Genomic DNA, 16,131 nt, shown 5'->3' on the forward strand with positions numbered 1-16,131 from the left:
ATTTGAAAATTGTGCATGTGGCACGTGCAAAACGTGATTGGCGAAGCATTGTCGAGACTTGAATGACAAATGGAGGTTCATTGGCAGACTGAAACAGAATGTAGTCGTGCATGTTTGCATGATTATTGTTAATGTAATGTATATGGGTGGTGTAAATTACTAACAATTTAAGATTAAGGGATTTTAAAATGAAGGCATCTTTGGATATTGTTTTTTTTAAGGGGGAAGGTGTGATATTGCGACTCCTTTAACAAGATTGTGTTGTCCTTATTTTTCAGAAGTGTTTTACAAGACTTGATCTACTTGAAGAAGCTTTTAAGTTTTAAAAAACACTTGTACAATGAAATGGGAGTGGCCAGTTCTCCTAGCTCAGCTTTTCTCTGGTTTGGTTTGGTTTTTAGCAGTCTGGCTGTTCAGAGCAGTCAGTCAGTTTAGAGGCTGGTGGTCAAAGAAACAGTTACATGAAAGGAGATGTTCCATGCAGAATCTCTGTGTCATCTCTCTCCTGTAAGACCCTGCGTTTGATTTTACCTTTTTTGCCAAGTGGTATTTATGGGAATTGTTGTAAGTATTTGGAACAGCATCATTAAGTTGGGATAGTCTGTTGGGTTTTCGGGTAGGTCAAGTTATTCTATATTCTCTTCTCTTTTGTTTGTGTTTCATTCAGTAATCTTGTAAATAAATTTTGTTTTGTTTAAAACTAAGTGGTTGAGCCAGCTGCATCTCTCCAGGAATATCCACGTTACACCTGCTTAAAACAACTAGCAAAGTTGGGGTCCGGCAATGTTCTTAAAATGATTTCAGGGGGTCTGGCATGGTCCATAACAATGGTGACCCCTTACCCCTCACACTTTTCCAACTCCCATACACTCCCAGTGCCCCATACCTCATCTCCCTCCCATGGCTCCTCATACCCTCCATGCCAAGCTATAAATAAATATCGTCCATTTGACTGAAAAGATCAGAGAGCCAGAGTTTCAATCCCTAGGACTCAGCTGTTTCAGAGTCCTTGACTCTTAGCCAGGCCTCATGATGCAATCCTGAAATTGGGTCCCAGTCACCATTTTCCATCCTGCATGGAGCCCAAAGATTCCAAGTATTTCCAGTCATTTATTTTTCTTTATGTATTTAATTTGGCATTGAATTTTCCCCAAATTAATTTACTCCTTTTCTAAATCCAATTTCACATTCCATAATTTGAATGGTTCTGGCAATATATTGTACCTTGCTCCATTCATATAGGTCCCAGGTGCTTGGTTTCCCATTTTGCAACATTATCAACTTATTCTTTCATCAGCTTGCCACAGAAAAAAGTATATCTGCCTTTAGCTGCAAGGGCAAGGGCAAATTAAACTAATTGTAGATGCTATTGAATGCCCTGCTACAGTATTGTGACGTGAAACTGGATATTGTTCTGAAATGTTTAATACTTCTAGAGATTAAGTAAAATTAGAATAAGGTAGATGTACTTGTAGGGTTCTGGGACTAATTGGATATCACCTTCAAAGAGCAGACACAATGCATTGCACAGCTTTCTTTTCTAGTGTATGTTGTGTGTAAATTGATGCGCAAATTGCAGGGTATTGCTGATGAATAACAACCTTCAATATTACATCTGACTGAAAAGTCCTTGTATATCCAACAATAATTTTCAGCAAAGAAACCAGAAATGGTTGTTCATGGGCATAACAAAGTGCCTCTTGATCCTATTACTCAATAAAACTCAGAACAGAAACTTATTTTGGAAATATTTTCTGAATAATACTATATTAATCACAAATTGTAACCCTTTTTGCTCTATTACCTTGAGGTTCTGCTGCAAATTCTGTTTGCCAGCTTCTGATTCCATTTGTCTTCTTGACAACTCTCTGAGATTGAACCAAGACTTGTTCACAATTTTAGCTGTGGGGTGAGTTTCTGACCTCTGCTGTCACTAATACTGCCTACGTCCACCTCTGTGATTCTGTCCCTGCCTCAGCCCATCTGCTGAAACACTCATCCATGTCTTTGTTATTTCTTGATCATGCATTTCTGCCTGGCCTCCAATGTTTTGTACTTTGTAAACTTGAAGTAATCCAAAACTCTGCTGCCAATGTCCTGACTTGCACCAAGTCCTGCTCACCCATCACCAAATTAAGAATTGCTTTTATATTAAAATGCTCATACTTGTTTTCAAATCTCTTTATGCCTTCTCCCTGCTGCGCATCTTAACCAACCTTGATTTTCAATGCCATGAGCTGTGCCTTAACCACTTGTTCTTTTGGTTTTGAAAATCATTTCCTAAACCTCTCTCGCTAGTTTTCTCCTTTAAAGTGCACCTTAACATCTCGATTTTTGAAGTTTGCAGAAGGACTTTAAAGAGGAGTTCTGGGTCCTGAGTTCAGCCGCACAAAGAGGTCACTGGAGACAGACTCCAAGACAACACCCCCCCCCCCCATAAAGTACAGGATATTTATACATTCTGTGTTTCAGTGATTACATGCAACGTTGACATTAGCACTTGACACTTTCCCTCTGATAATTATGCCCCTTCCAGACATTTGCCAGCTGCATCATACTGACTGGGTGCTGTTTGATCCCTGGTGAAGCTGTGATTGTTTATTTTCCTGAGGTCATAATGACTAAGTAATGTTTTGCAATTGCTCCATTACAATGCTATTTGTTTTGCGGTGTCCTTTCATGGGGTTATCTGTTTATACCCTTCATTATACATCGTCCGGTAGTTGGTGTTTACATTATTTGTCCTTCAAGCACCTCTGCTAATGGGTTGGAAGCTTCCCTGTCCTACCTCCAGCCATTTGTCTATAGGAATTCCGATTATCATGGGATCTTGATCAGATGGGCCAATGGACTGAGGAATGGCAGATGGAGTTTAATTTAGATAAATGTGAGGTGCTGCATTTTGGGAAAACAAATCTTACCAGGACTTATACACTTAATGGTAAGATTCTAGGGAGTGTTGCTGAACAAAGAGAACTTGAAGTGTAAGTTCATAGCTCTTTAAAAGTAGAGTCACATGCAGATAGGATAGTTAAGAAGGTGTTTGGTATGCTTTCATTTATTGGTCAGATATTGAGTACAGGAGTTGGGAGTCATGTTGCGGTTGTACAGGACATTAGTCAGGCCACTGTTGGAATATTACATGCAATTCTGGTCTCCTTCCTATTGGAAGGATGTTGTGAAATCTGAAAAGGTTCAGAAAAGTTTACAAGGATGTTATCCAAGTTGGAGGATTTGAACTATAGGGAGAGGCTGAACAGGCTGGGGTTGTTTTCCCTGGACCGTCAGAGGCTGAAGGGTGACCTTATAGAGGTTTATAAAATCATGAGGGCCATGGATAGGATAAATAGACAAAGTCATTTCCCTGGGGTCGGCATGGAGGAGTTGAACCGAAGGGTATGTTTCTGTGCTGTACATCTCTATGACTCTAAATTCCTTAATGTTAGTTTGTTAGTTGTACTTATCATTTCGGTATACCTACATGTGTCATATGTAATGGCAATTACATAAAAAGCCTTTGATTATGTTGGGATCAGACTTCCCTTTTCCACTTTACTAAATAAGAAGTTTTCACTTTCCCACTACAACTGCTATGAAGCACTTCATTATTTCATCTGGTTGTCATGTGTGTAAGGGCCATGGTTCTGACTGTGCAAACTGCTGCCTCAACAAACAATTTCTCTTCAGCCATCATATATTAGCTAAAAACCACAGGCATTTTCTGTTACCTTCAGCCATGGTCCGCTCCAACGTTGATGAAGCTTTCTGCTTATTTGGCCTAATATCTCCTGGGAGTGATGATATCATATAGTGCTTTACAAAGTTCTAATGAAGCAAATCTGGAGATTTTTATTTCATTAAAGATACATCATAAGTACAAGTTGTGCAATACTGTTATTATCTTTTTGGGACCTCAGCTCTGTGAAATTCAAGCTTTTGGCATGTTGTGACTTTAAAGATAGTCAACTATAAGATGTTATTGTTAGAATCTTTTTCACATTGAGGAAAAACAATGTGACCCAACAAAACAGTTCTGCACCAAACTGCCATCATTCCTAAATCATATTCAATCTGTTATCAAGATATGACTCATTTCAGCTCAATCCCCAAACTCTTTTGAAATGCCCCCTTGTTTGCTCAAGAAAAATTAATTCCAGAGATGAACAACATTTCATGCCCAAAGGGCAGCCAACCTATATCCAGTACCAAGGACATTAATGCAATGTACTTATTAACAGTATGCTTGATTTTTAACAAAAATAAACAAACAAAATGTCTGTCAATTTGATATTTTAAGGGGTGCAGCACCATTTTAAATTGTGCTATCAGTAGAATATTGTTTTTGTTTCCCAGTTGGAAAGGAACAAGGGCAGCCCTGCACTGACAGTTACCACACCTATCATCACCTGCCATCCAAGGTTATCCATTAAAGGCTAACTTAGGTCAAACATGCATTATTTACTAAAGGTAACGTAGTAACCATTTCCCTGTGCAAAATCTTCAATTTTGATTTGAATTGTTGATCTCCCACACTTCATACATACTCACCATAATGTTACAATTAACTGATCAGGACCAAAGCAGTAAATACACAGAGTATAGGAACAAATTACTGCAGTTGCTGGAATCTGGACTAAAACCAGAAATACAGGAGATCACAGTGGGTCACACAGCATCCATGGAGAGGGAGCAAGCTAAAGGTTCGAGTCCAGATGGCTCTTCATCAGAGTTGAAGTGAAGTGTGGAGGGGACACACAAAATGCTATATTTTGGGGTGGGGGGTGGTTGGTGTTGTGGGGATAATGGCTGTAAGGTGCTGGTGGAGAAAAGATGTTGATAGTTCAGATTAAGTGATCTGAATGTGAGAATGTGAGAACAGTGGTGTGTCTCCTGCCAGACTTGAAAGGACATTAAGTGGATGGGGAGAGGGGAGCACATGATAACAACTTAAAAGAAAATAAATAAATGCTTCATAAGTTAAAGGTGTTGAACTCAATAGTAAGTCCAGAAGACTGTAAATGGAGATGAGATGCTGTTCTTCCCATTTATGCTGTGATTCATTGGAACACTGCAGCATTCAAGGACAGACACATAGGCAAGCGACCAGGACATGGTGTTAAAATGACCGGCTACAGCAAGGTCAGGGTCATGCTTGCACACAGACTGGAGGTGTTCTGCAAAATGATCACACAGTCTGCATTTGGTATCTCTAATGCAGCATAGTCCACGTTGGTCATAGCAAATACAATGCACAAGAATGGAGGAGGTATAGGTGAATGCTCCTTCAACTGAGAAGACTGTTTAGATTCTTGGAAAGAGTGTAGGAAGGAGTTGAAGGGACAGGTGTATCATCTTCTGCGGTTACATGGGAACCTACCTTGGGAAGTGGGGGACAGTGTTGGTGATTGTGAAATGGATGAGAGTGTCCTGGAGGGAACGACCCCTGCGAAGTGCAGGCAGAGGGTGTGAGGGGAAGATATGTTTGCTGGCGGTGTTCTGTTGGTGTTGTCTGAAATGGTGAGAATGATCCTTTGAATGCGGAAGCTAGTGGGATGAAAAGTGGGGACAAGGGGAACACAATCACACTGTTGATAGTGATGGGAAAGCACAAGGATGGAATTATGAGTGATAGGCTGGATGTGGTTGAGGTCCCTGTCAAAACCACGGTTATGGATGAAACAAGCCATGTCAGCAGCACTGTTTTGGAAGATGGCATCATCTGAACAGATGCAACATAGGTGAAGGAACTGGGAGAATGGGATGAAATACTTCCAGGAATCGGGGTATGATAAGCTGTAGTGAAGGTAGCAATGGAAGTCAGTGGCTTTGTAGTGAAGGTGCCTCCACACTTCACTTTGGCTCTGATGAAAAGTCATCTAAACTCGAAATGTTAGCTTGTCAGATGCTGTCTGAGCAGTTGTGATCTCCAGCATTTGTTGTTTTAAATACATACAGTCACTTATTTTACTTTTAATTTAAATTAAATTTCAGTTAAATTAGATGAAATGAGAGGCAGATGCCGAGCCTCACAAAGATGGTCCCTGAACTGGTTAAGCAACTGTGTTTAACCCTACACTTCACCCCATCATGCTTCAACATGCTTTTTTTCGTACATCTGAGTTAGTTCATAGTTAAAACAACAGAAAAAGAATTTTCTGGTCCAATATGTATTTGCCTGCTTCTCTGAGTGATTCTGTTATATCTCATGGGAGGAGAAGATAAACAAACTCTTTTGAGGACATATAAGGGTATGGGTGACACCTCATTGCCAATACCAGTGCATATGCGTAAATGGATCGCTATTTTACATCATACACTCTCTGATCAGCAGTCATTGCAACTGAATATGCAAGAACCAAGCAACTGAGCACAATACTATGTCAGAATCCTGCCTAAGGGAGTGTTACTCTTTTTCTAACGCTCAGCAATAGATTGACATCTTCTCACTGTTCGCAAATTGGAAAGCCTTCAAGTGGTTGAAAATGTTAACTTCTATTGAACAACAGCAGAAGTGAAGAAAAAAGCAAGCAGAAGAAAAAGGTGACATTTTCTTCTGGGAATAATTGGCCTGTTTACCTTTTGAGCAACAACAGATGTACAGATAATGATTGAATTCTGCCTGCAGCTCACATCCATTGGAATCGGGTGGCAATTAAGTCCTGTCTATCTAATTGCGCCTAATGTTGTAGCGCCCTCTTATGCTGAAGGTGACATTCCTCTTGCTCAATGGGAGATCCCACATAAGTTCCCAGTGCAACCTTGTGAATACTTACTATGTAAGAGGAAACTAGTTCTGTGCCCTTGTGCAGCCGAATGAAACCTTGGATTGTCTTTGTGAATTGTCACCCACAGGTGAGACTTTTAAGTTTGCCAGTCATTATTTTTGTTTCACAGAGTTGACTATGAGTAAGATTGTTTGTGGAGAGGATTTATATCCCGCCAGCGAGACAGTGCAGGCATTTCACATGTAACGTGCTATGATTACAGATATCTAAAACCTGTAGTGTTTAAAACCATATTTATACAACTGCCCTTAAAGAGTCTCACATCAGTCACTAGTGGATGTGTTCTTCTGGAAATAAACACTTACTCTGCCCATTCTGGTTAAGGTTGCATTTGGATTCACTACAAGTAACCTTTATTTACACACCCAACAGAGAAAGTAGCAGAAGTGGGAGCCCTAAAGTATACCACACTACCTCTCCACTTAAAATTAGGTTCACGGAATACCAAACCAGTAATAGAAATGCCTGACAATTGAACGGGTTGTGTTCCATACTAGTTTCTGTTGTGATCACTGTCAAAACATACGTGACCAATGCTGCCACAAGTCATAGAGGTCACCAGTAAATGTCTGGGCTGGTGAAAATTAATCTTAACAATTCCAATCCCAGAACTTGGGATTCCAGAACTTGGCCCTTGGCTTGTATACCTTAACATTGCAAGTGTACATCCAAATTCTACTGAAATGTGACAGGGGTTTCTACTTCTACCTTATTGACAGTGGGTTCCAGATTCCCACTACCATCAGGTGACAAACCTTTTCCTCATATCCCCTATAAATGTAACAAAATTGTCACACCCTGTAAACCTCCTACCCGTTACCTTAAATCTCTGTTTTTGGTCATTGGTCTTTCAACCAAGGAGAAAAGTTTCTTCCTGTCTATCGAAATATGCCCCTCATAATTTTATACATCTTAATCATGACCTTCCTCTGCTCCAAGACAAACATTTCCAGTATATCCAGTTTTTTTCTTCATAACTAATACACTCCAGCCTGGACAGCATCCTAGTGAATCTCCTCTGCAGTCTCTGAATTGCTATCTTGTCCCTCCTAAACTGTGAATTCCAAAGTAGCTGTGGCCTAACCACTATTTTTTTTACATTTCCAGTATCACCTTCCTGCTCTTAAACGCTATGCCTTGGCTAATAAAAGCAAATATCCCACACACCTTTTTAAACTTTTTTTCTACCTGCCTTGCAACCTTAAGGACATGTATGCCAAAGTCCCTCTCATCCTGGTGCTTCCCAGGATCCTCTGATCACCATGTATTTCCCTGCCTTGTTTGTCCTTCTAAGTGCATCGCCTCATATTTATCTGGATTGAATTCTATTTGTTACTGATCAGCCCATCTGACCAGCCCATCTATATCCTTCTGTAATCTAAGGCTATCCTTCTCACTAGTTACCATCCACCAAATTTTGTATCATGCTCAAAATTACTGATCAACCCTTCTACAATAAAGTCTAAATCATTTATACATAACAGAAACATTAAGGACCCCAACACTGATCCTTGTGGAATCCCATTGGACACAGGCTTCCCCTCATAGTCTTCAGCCATCATCCTCTTCTTCTTGCCATTCAATCAATTCTGAATCCAATTTGCTAAATGTTTTTGAATTGCATGGACTCTTACCTATGCGATCCGTTTCCTGTGCAGGATCTTGTCAAAAGCCTTGCTGAAGTCCACGTAGACTGTATCAAAGATCAAAGGAAGTTCAGATATACCAAAATGGCATTGTTATTTTTACAGCATCCTGAAATGTAACAAAATCATCACATACGACATTACTGTTACATATATTTCTTACACATCTGCCCTATATTGCTGTAGCTCCATAAACGTGCCATCTGGAATATGACCAGCTTTCTCACAGACATAAAAATATGACCAGAAATATGAGTAATTACATAATTGGTGGCTCCCATGGCAAAGGTAGCACTGAATTTTGACTGAGATTGAGAGCTTGGCTGCTGTGAACTGGATCTTGCTGAAATCTCGTGGACATTCCCTGCCACCTGAGAACACAATCTCTACTGCAATATGAAATTATCTCTGAGCCAGTTCCATGGCAGTAATCTCAACAAAGACTTAGTGGGCGGCACGGTGGCCTAGTGGTTAGCACTGTTGCCTCACGGCGCCAGAGACCCGGGTTCAATTCCCGCCTCAGACGACTGACTGTGTGGAGTTTGCACGTTCTCCCCGTGTCTGCTCTGGTTTCCACCCACAGTCCAAAAATGTGCAGGTCAGGTGAATTGGCCACGCTAAATTGCCCGTAGTATTAGGTGCAGAGGTAAATGTAGGGGAATGGGTCTGGGTGGGTTGTGCTTCGGCAGGTCGGTGTGGACTTGTTGGGCCGAAGGGCCTGTTTCCACACTGTAAGTAATCTAATAACTTCCTTCCATGTCATGAAAGCTTCTCCAGATAGGTAGATATCTGGAGTAATCAGGTCAGTCATAACCTAGTTGAATGGCAGAGCAGGCTTGAGAGGCCAAGTAGTTTTCTGCTTATAATTTTTATGTTGTTTGGCTAATTGTCTTTGCTCAATAGCATATCCTGGATTTATTGTTCTTTAACTCTCCTGCAAGCATGTCTCTAAAGTTGCTTTCTAATTCATGCCATACTCAGTGACAAGAGAGTTTCTTTAATTTGAGATTGTAATCCATAACAGTCTCATATGGCAACTGTTTCCTTTCAATTCATCCCTCAGGGCAATTTCATTTCTTATCATGCCCATAATTTACACCCAGAAACTCATTCATTTCAGAATATTCCATAGTATTGGGGTGTCATGAACAACATTGATCAGACTTCATCTCAAAAGTTACTGACCCAAATTTACTTTCCTTTATCCCGTCATCTGTTTTATTCATGTTCAGCCAAATTTGTCACCTTTTATTCGTAATTACTCTAATTCCTGCAATGTTGAATTTACCCATTGTTCCGATATGTCTTCAGTGGAACTCTTTATCAATTGCATTCCATGTCTTTTTTGTTTCATTCATTTGCGGGATGAAAGCATTGCTGGCTAGGTTAACATTTATTGGCTAATCCTAAGTCTCCCTGGGAAGGTGGTTGTGAGCCACTGCAGTCCATATGAGCCATAACAATCTTTCAAATTGTACAAATCTCCTTAAAATCAAGTCTAAAAATGTGTTGCAGTGTTCTTAAGGCCATAATTTCCCAAATGAGATGTATAAAAAAGTTATTTCCTAGCCTCATCAACATGCTTTCATTGTGTATTGAACTAAGAAAAGATTAACATGTGAAGTCACAACAGGCAACCGTCATTGAACTGGCTTTATTTACAGTTCCACATCAGAAGAGAGGGGGCAGTAGAGAAACCAGCTCCACAATGTATGGCAGATAAAAATAATTGAAATCAAGAATCTAGAAGAAAATGAGAATGGCTAAACTTACAAGGTCGGGAAAATGAAAGTATTACTTTTATACTGTTATTAATTATTGAGAGAATTAATATATTGGTAGTAAAGCCCATCTTGTAATTTGATTGGAATTGTTTTTTTAACATGATTCAATAGCCACAGGGGCTGTATTTTACTAAAAATCAGCAAGGTGTTAATTTTGGGCAGTTTCATGGAGAGTTTCTCTCTGTGAACTCTAGCAAGCCATCTTGCACAATTCTCTGCAACTCACCTCATTGCCTCAATGGTGCCCATTTCACTCCGTTTTGTACACACTGGCACAGTGGAAATACTCACCACTACCAGCAACTTCCACCAGTGTTACTGGTGGTGCCATATTTCAAGCCCAGTTGTGCACCAGGTTAATCACAGTCAACCACAAATAGCTTTTTACCTATAGTGAGTGGGAAAAATAAAGAAAGGCTTCTGAGGACACACAGGTGATACTGGGAATACAAGCTCACATTTGTAAATGTATTGCTCTTTCACATCATTACCTTTCTGATTAACTGCCATTGAAATTACAGTTTCAAGAGTCAAGCTACAAAAGTTATCTGTCCTTACCTGCCCTTGTTAGAACCCTTTTTAAGGGAATGTTATTCCTCCCCTAATACCCAGTACAGCATAACATCTTATCATTTATTCAATTTGGGAGCATCACAAGCTGAAAAGTCTTAAAACATTTGAAAATATCAACTTTTAAACAACAAAAGTGTGAGAAAAAATAAACAAACAAATCTGCAATTGCATCTGGGAATAAACTGCGGCTTTTGTCTCTCAAGCAAAAATAAATTTACAGCCAATGAGTGATCACTGCACTCATCTCTCATTCACTGAAAGGAGTGTGAATTAAGTCCTGTCTGTAGGATTACGCCTGATGCCTCACCACTCTATCACATTGCAGGTGATGTTCTTTCTGTTCAATGTCTACATCTTCCTCCTTGAAAGACTGCTGATGCTTTCCCAGCTCCTCTGCATCCATCAAATCCCCAGCTCGATACAACATGTTGGGATTATGCAACACACTCTGTCTGGAATATATCACAAAGGCTTGAAATATAGCATCAAAATGGGAAATCTCAGAATGTCCTGGCTGTGTCATGTATTTTAACAGCTCGTGAGTGCATGACAGCATCAATGATGTTCCACAGAGGTGTGGTGCGTATGGAATATGGTGAGCAGCATAAAATTGCAAGAGAAAATTCACCAGGGCTCATGGAGGGAGTACCTCCAGGGCAACTCCACAAAATTGGGATTGCAACGAAGAGAAGGATTTCCCCAGTCTGCTCCAACTTTAGGCTCACTGGAGAATCAGTCAATTAGAAATTCAATTACAATAACTGCCTCAGCCTGTTGAGAATCCTCTGTTGTACAAAACCCTCATTTGAATTTTATTCAACAAACCAGACCTACCATGTCAGAGATTGTAAGTCTGAGTCAGAAATAATTACAGATATTTTCTAACAAACTCATTCAGAGAAGTTATTACACATTTCTGGATCAGGGTGAGATTTGAATCTAGGCCTCCTACTTCAAAAGTAGGGATACAACCATTGTCCACAAGAGCCATACTGCGATTAATTATATTTTTCCTTCGAACATTAAATCACTTGTGTTTCTAATGAAACAAAACTGACATAATTATATTCTGTAACAATAAATTAGGTCCATCTTTTTGTGCGAGTTTAGGAACATATGGCTGAGATGTGTTTAATGTGTCTATTGGGAAATGTCTGTTAGCATCATAGCTAACAAGACTTCGAGTGAAATTCATTGTGTTTTGTCTTGTATGTCACATATGTTCATGGTATTATCATGTGTGTAAGCAGAGCATCCTAAAGGTCCTCCTACTCCATCTTACCTTAGATCACGTGAAGCATGACACTCAACTGGAAACATGCTGCTCTGTTGTAACCAACTAGTTGAATACTAATCCAGATATTTCTGCATCTGTGAATGGAATAGTTTTATGGATCTCCAACTTTAGACATTTCAATGCCACGTTATCCACAGCGGATTCCTTATGTTGTGAGGGATAACATGAGCATCACCATTCCAGCAAACAGATATTCTATTGGATACAAAATCCACATCAAATTGTACATACATTGGCAATGCATTCACCAAGCTGAGCTCTCAGGGGAATCTAGTATAGTGTCAAAACAGTCTATATTGTATCAAATCAATACATGAATATATATCAAAATTCTTGTCTCTGCTCTGTATATAAGTAAAACTATATACACAAATGCATGGCATCAGAAAGATGCAAGCATAATCACGCACTAAAACAAACACAGCTTCACACAAACACAATCTCACACAAACACAACTTCACACAATCCACACGAACACAAGTGCTCATTGATTATTCAACCAACATGTTTCAGAAAAAATGGTTCATCAAAAATGGTTCTGCCCAGCTGATGATCAGATTTGGACGGGTCTGAAGCATGTTCATTTGGTAATTTTAAGTCTCGCAGTCTCCTAGTCTTGTCTTTTCTGCAAACACAAGCCTGTTGAACACATTCCAGTTTGTGAAATAACAGATGCTTCCAATGTTAAACAGGCATCTGGTGGTGCATCCTGCTCGCCATTGCATTTCTCTGGTTTCCTGTCAATAAAGGCACCTGCCGCAGGGAAATATTCTGTGAGCACCAGGCTACTGTGCAAATACTCTCTATGAATTAAATTAATCAACTTTCAATACCATAGAGTTCAACAATAGAAAAAGTCAAAGAAAGAGTTAATTGGAAAACCTTTATTTCAAAATAAACAACCCTGTAGTACCACTGAGGAGGATCAGCGACATTGTGTTGTGTTGTTTGATAAATACCTCTGTGGAAATGTTGTAATAAAATGAAATGATTTAAATGGATAAAAAACAGTCATCGTACTTATAGTAATGGTTTAGATATTTTGCAGGAACAGACTGCATGTGGTTTTGGTTTTGTCTTATGGTGTAACAGATTTTTGGTTCATCATGACATTGCTGCTACTGCAATAAGGATTGGAGTATTGTTTTCTATAAAGTGTTCCTACTTAACCACTTGCAAAAAGAGTTAATTAGATGTGCTGTATAAAATACACCACGGAATGAACATACTGAATGTGATCTGTCACCTTCATACTGCTGACAACATGAGCATGCATTTCACCTTCATGCATAATGACTGTGTGTAGCTTCATCAACTTGGTCAGTCGGTCAAATTTGAGCTAGCCAGCCAGTTTCTTCCACTGAATAGAGGTGAGATTCAGGGTGGAGATGGGAGGAACGACATTATCATGCTGCTCTTTTGTACGTCTCATGGACAAACAAAGAAAAAAGCTGTCTCAGTCAGGAAATATTTAATGCACAAAAGACATAAAAGACTGGGGGAAATTAGCCTTTACATCAAAAACAAGAAGGCTGTTAGAAGATGGCTGCCACGGTTCAGGTGATGGTGGGTGTCACATCAAGCCAATTACCACTTAAAAAGCTTTCTTGAAATATATATCTGTTCAAAGTTAAAAATTACACGCCAGGTTATAGTCCAAAAGGTTTATTTGGAAACCTGTTGGACTATAAGCTGATGTTGTGTGATTTTAAACTCTGTCCACCCCAGTCCAACAGGTGCTCCTCTAAATCATACCTGTTTCAGCACTTTTTGGAGCCCTGTACTATTCAATCTCTTCCCCTCCTCCTCATCAGCTATCTATTTCCCGATCTTCTTTTGTAGCATCTTTACTGGCATGTCTCACTCTGTTTTTGGCATTTCAATCTTTGTCGTTGGAGTCTTTGCTACTTGTTACATATTGTAGAGTATGCATTATGATACCTTTGCTTATATAAAGCCCTTGCCATATTATGAAATACTGAATCAGAAGTAATACTAACATGTAAAACCCAAAAAATAACCACTTCTAACAGTCCCTGGCGGTTTGCTTACATTTCCCAATTAGCAATATCAATGTTTTCCAAGGAAACTGGATGAAAGCCATTGTTGCTTCCACAGCTTTGACCTGCCACCTATTTACAGAGCCGTAGTAATGGCATCAATCAGTGACTTCCTGTTAAAACAGTTTACTTCTGTTGAAGTGTGACATGGAAACCTGATTGCTGCACTATAAATTTCACATCCTCCCAGCTTAAAAACAGTGATAACGCTCAAGATTGAAATTTTATAATTAAAATTGAAATGTTCCTACTAGCAGGATCCCTCTGCCAATCCTAAGGCATACTAATGGAAATGCCAAAAACCACAGATGCTGTGGTTTTAGAATTTGATGGATCTTAGTATGATGTAACAAACTGTTGTAAAATGCATTCAAATGCAGAATTACAAACACTAAGATGGAAAAAAAGGTGGAAGTTTTCCTCAGTTTGGTTTTATTAGTGAAACTGTGTGTGCACAGAGCACATATATAATTTTACTACAAATAGCATACAGAATGAAATTTTCACCCAGAGTTTAATTGCTCTCAAACTGTTTACTCCTGGGACTGTTTTATTTAGTTGTTATAACACAGACAACAAACAGTTTGGGAGACAGTTGTATGCAAACAAATTAAATGTTTAACACGTCATTACCCTCCCCCACCTCAATCATAATAATGCCGCAATGCAAAACTTGTCATCAGTTTTCAGCATTTATTGACTTTATTATTGCTGCAAGGGAGCAGAAGATGAGGCAGATTTAGATACACTGAAATGAAAGTTGAAATGTCACTTCTGTTGTGATTTCAAAGATTTTGAGCATCTATTGGGAAACTATTAGGCAGCTGTAATAGAAAAGAAAAAGCATGGACATCAATTTATACACTACTCCTCACATTCTATAGCATGAGTATCTTATTCAATCAATAAAGATGTGCACCCTATTTATATTTAATAGTTTGTTTAACTTAACCAAGTGTGTATAACAGGCCTACAGTATAAATCAATGTTCCACATCAACAGAAAATGTATATAAATTACAAAGAAGACAATTTCAGATATTGGCAGTTCTATTCACTTCAAAAATATGAGTAAGAAAAAACGCTGCAGCAAATATGGCAATGTAAATTCACCCTGATAGTCTGATGCACTTCAATATATTTAATTGTTGCCCATAGTAATATTAATTCCAACTGACATCCTTTGATTGCCAGGTGTATAATATAAAATCTGAAATAATAGATGGGCATGTTCTTCCTTTAACCCATAGACAGTGCCGCTCTGCGCTCAACTATTTGGTTCCTTTCAAGTCCAAATACACCATTTGATGATCTGTTCATCTTCATTATTAAAATCAAGACTCATCATACTGTCTCCTACTAAAGTTCCTGGACACCAAGGTGATCCAACGTGAACATCTGTGGAGTGCTGAGGAAATCAGTGTCGGGGCCATATATTAATGACAAAAGTGAGAGAAATAAATGCACTATAGCCAAGTTTGCAGCAGACACAAAAATAGGTGGGAAGGCAAGTGGTGAGCATGACACAAAGAATCCACAGAAGGATATAGACCAGTTAAGTGAGTGGGCAAAAATTTGGAAGATGAAATATAATGTGGGAAAATGTGAGGTTATGCACTTTGGCAGAAAGAATAGAAAAGCTGAGTATTATTTCATTAGGGAAAGACTGCAGCAACCTGCAGCACAAAGGGAGTTGAGGTCCTCATGTATAAATCATAAAAAAAACCTAGCACATAAGTTTAGCAAGCAATAGGAAAGGCAAGGGACAGTTGGCCTTTACTCCAAAGGGAATGGCATATAAAAATAAGGAAGTCTTGCTAAATCTATACAAGGCAATTATTTGACCACACCTAGAATGCTGTAATAGCCCTTTATCGAAGGAAAGATGGACTGGCATTTGAGGCATTCCAAAGGAGATTCACTAGGTTATTTTTTCCATATGGAAGGATTTTCATATGTTGAAAGGTTGAGTATTTTGGTCCTGTA

The sequence above is a fragment of the Chiloscyllium plagiosum genome, chromosome 24 (assembly GCF_004010195.1).
Source record: "Chiloscyllium plagiosum isolate BGI_BamShark_2017 chromosome 24, ASM401019v2, whole genome shotgun sequence".
Classification (NCBI taxonomy): Eukaryota; Metazoa; Chordata; class Chondrichthyes; order Orectolobiformes; family Hemiscylliidae; genus Chiloscyllium; species Chiloscyllium plagiosum.